The 3,277-nt window shown below is 32.9% G+C and overlaps 1 pseudogene; it reads right to left on the bottom strand.

The window, feature by feature from the left end:
- Positions 1 to 353: 353 nt before the first annotated feature.
- Positions 354 to 1,952, bottom strand: LOC147563617 (tetrahydroberberine oxidase pseudogene; annotated as a pseudogene).
- Between the last annotated feature and the right edge of the window lie 1,325 nt (positions 1,953 to 3,277).

The following is a 3,277-nucleotide window of genomic DNA, read 5'->3' as shown; positions in this document are numbered from 1 at the left end:
TCACAAAGGATTTGTGGGAAGAAATTTTCCTAATAATGACTTTCAACTAATCTCGATTGAAATAGCTCAAATATTGTTTTAGGGATAGCGTATCTCATATATATTTCAAGTCTCTTGATATCTCTCTCAATATTTCATATTCCGCATAATTACGTAACACCTATCTGATGATTAAAAGCATTATTCTTATAATATATTAAGTTGAAGTTCCGTTAATATTACCTTAAGCTGAAAAAAATAGACAACGTAGAGGAAGTAAATATCAATCTTTTTCTCAAAAAATGATAAATTACATGTCGTAGAACTAAATATAAATGCATCAGGCTCTTACTTTAAATATTTATAATATTCAATTAAGCTAAACCATAATTTAAAGAAGCATCAACGGGAATGCTTTGTTCATTTCTGAAGAAATTATAGGGGTCAGAGTTGGTCTTCGTTATTACTAACCTTACGTAGTTGTTTTTGAAGTACTTTTTCCCCCAAGCCTTACCTTGTGAGTATGTTGTTGTGCCATTTTTACTCTGACCTAAATCAATATCTCTATAGTTGAGATATGCAGCTCTTGGAGATTTTGAAGCATAAGGTTCCATGTATTTGTATAGTTTCCTAATCCAATTGATTTGATCCTCAGTATCTTCCAACCCTTTCCAATATGCCAAATACTGAATCTTGAATAGGTTTCCTTTTCTATGTGGGAATGGAATTTCAGATTCTGAAATCTCATTCATTTTCCCACCATAAGGACTAAAGATTACCACAGGTTCCTCTTTTTCTAATAAAATTTTCCATAGTCCTTCAAATCCAACTTGTGAAATGGGTTCTTTCACATAATCAGATTTTGCCTTGTAAAATCTCTTATCTTGTTTCCTACTTAATAGGATTTCTAAAGGATCATCAACTTTGAATCCAGCAAAGCAGCTAGTAGATTGAACCCAACTCATTTCTTTGCAATCTTTTCTCTCCAAACCCAACTCAGGAAATCTCTCTTTCATCAAAGTTAACAGATCCTCAGTATTTCCAAGAAATATTGAGTTGAATAAAGCTTGGACAGTTTTGTTTCCTGTTCGTTGACTAGAATTCGTGACGGTGAAGAGGATTCTAATGAAGAGATCATTAGGAAGTCTATGTGCTATTTTTTGCCACTTATAAACAAGTGAAGTTGCACCTTGTTCTAAAGTTTTAGGGAGAGTAAAAACAGTAACAGTAGATGGAACAGAAAGCAATTTGATCTTCCATGAGAGAATGATTCCAAAGCTTCCTCCACCTCCACCTCTAATTGCCCAAAACAAGTCTTCTCCCATGGTTTTTCTATCTAGAATTTTTCCCTCAACGTCGACTATACGAGCATCAATTACATTATCAGCAGCAAGACCATATTTTCTTAACAAATTACCGTACCCGCCTCCACTAAGCTGACCACCAACACCAACAGTAGGGCAAATTCCTGCAGGAAATGCTAGGGTTTTACTCTTCACTCCAATATTATAATAAAGTTCGCCAACTGTTGCACCAGATTGAACCCATGCAGTACCGTTTTTTGCATCTATAACGATAGAACGTAGGTTAGACAAATCAATAACCACGAAAGGAACATCGGAAACGTATGAAAGACCATCATAATCATGGCCACCGCTTCGAATTTTTATCTGAATTCCGAGTTCCCTAGAACAAACTACAACATCTTGAACATGTGATTCATTCAAAGGTGTAATTACAAGCTTAGGTTTTGGAGAAGTAGGGGATATGAATCTTAGGTTTTGTATAGTAGATTGCAAGGTAGATGTATAGTTAGAACTGGTTGGGGAGTAAACAGGAATTGGGGTTTGAGAAGATTGGGTGCTAAGGCATTGAAGGAAGTTGTCATAGATGGAGGTTTGTGAGGTGCCCAATGAAATTGAAAACGAAAACAAAGAAAATAAGAATATGAAAGAACTAATACCCATCTTGTTAATTTGGGTGAGAGAGATTTTGATGAGTTTTTCATCACAAAATAGTTGATTATTTATACTATGAAATATATGACCACTCTATGAAAATTGTGATCATTCTATGAAATTTATATATGGTACAAAATTTAATTTTTTAAACGCGCATGTTACACGTCAATGAGTGCATGTTCAGAGTCCATATTAAATTTGTTAATGTATCTATACGCAAAAGGAATGTACGTATTATAAACCAAAGATATTTTCAACAACAAAAAAAAGAATTTCTATGGATATTGTATTTAATAAAATGGTTGATCTTCTTTGTGAATTTTCCTCGTATGAATGATTTTGTAATCAATAGAATATTTCTCAAGAAAAGAATCAATAGAATAAAAATCAGGCAAGCCACTAGGGAAATTTTACAGAAATGGACCTTGGGGACATGTACCTTAAAGTTTTTCGTTCTTTTTTTAATACATTTTTTAACCTATTCTCTTGATACAATAAGAAAAAGAAAATACCTTTTAGTTCAAATAGGGATTCAGACATTATATCATGTTGAGTTTGTGGTCATCCAACTCAAAATTAATTGGCAATGAGGGGATAAGACCTAGACATTATATTCTTGATTGCTAGGTCGCCCTTCTTCCATGTCAGACTATTCTCACACCCTCTCCTCTAGGCTTGATTTCATTTTGGCCCCTCTAAAGACGGTCAACTCATGAACATCGCCCCTTCTTCTAAAATTAGCATTTTTTTTTTGTTTTCAATTTACTTTTGTGTTTATTACCTTTCTCATGATGCCCAATTTGCCCTTACGCTCAAGATATGTGAATATCTACAATGGTCAGTTTCATATATTTAGAATATTTATTGTTATATATCTAATATTATTGTTGAATAGATTTTATATTGTTTCTTAGTAATTAGCTAGAAGAAACTAGCAAATCGTAATTTATGCCGAACAAAAACTAGCAAATCGTAAATCCTAATTTCTCTATAAACGAGAGAGGGTTTTAAGAATTAAATCATTCGATACTTTTGATTAGATATCATTGTAATGAATTACCACAATTGTGAGGAGTGTGTAGTTGGTGTGGTTTTCTTCGAGGATGTAGTCGTGAATGTCCGACCAAACCTCGTTAAATATGGTGTTCTTTATTCATGTTTATTTAGTGATTTAACAATTAGAAACTAGTAAAGATATTAAAAACTAACAGATATTAGAAATTATCAAATATTAGCGACTAGTAAATTAGAAACTAGTAGTATTCCCAACTCTATAAACGAGGTCTTGTATTTCTTGTGAAAATCAGCAAGAAATAAACACAATTTATTTGATCATT

This window comes from Eschscholzia californica, unplaced genomic scaffold, assembly GCF_041429995.1.
Source record: "Eschscholzia californica isolate CP2 unplaced genomic scaffold, dmEscCali1.0.p SCAF_1, whole genome shotgun sequence".
Classification (NCBI taxonomy): Eukaryota; Viridiplantae; Streptophyta; class Magnoliopsida; order Ranunculales; family Papaveraceae; genus Eschscholzia; species Eschscholzia californica.
Note: the sequence above shows the minus strand (reverse complement) of the source record. Positions and strands in the feature narration are given on the sequence as shown.